Source organism: Dipodomys merriami, unplaced genomic scaffold, assembly GCF_024711535.1.
Source record: "Dipodomys merriami isolate MVZ:Mamm:240054 unplaced genomic scaffold, mDipMer1.0.p SCAF_28, whole genome shotgun sequence".
NCBI classification, from domain to species: domain Eukaryota; kingdom Metazoa; phylum Chordata; class Mammalia; order Rodentia; family Heteromyidae; genus Dipodomys; species Dipodomys merriami.
In genome coordinates, this window is record NW_027204270.1 from 13,564,678 (window position 1) to 13,565,034 (window position 357).

The window sequence follows — 357 nt, forward strand, 5'->3', positions numbered from 1 at the left end:
TCTGGGCCTGAGCGCTGTCCCTCAGCTCTTCAGCTCAAGGCGAGCGCTCTACCACTTGAGCTACAGCGCCACTTCCGGTTTTCTGGTGGTTTATTGGAGATAGGAGTCTCACGGTCTCTCCTGCCCGGGCTGGCTTTGAACCGCGATCCTCAGATCTCAGCCTCCTGAGTAGCTAGGATTACAGGCGTGAGCCACCAGCGCCCGGCGTCTTTTAGCTTTTGTCTCAGTCTCTGGCTGTCAAAGAACAGTTAGGGCTTCTCAGAATCCAAATAAAGAGGAACCGGGTTATTGATAATTGCTACCATACCAAGCTCTTGTAACTTTTCTTCTTTCCCTCTTTTCTTCTTCTCTCCTTCC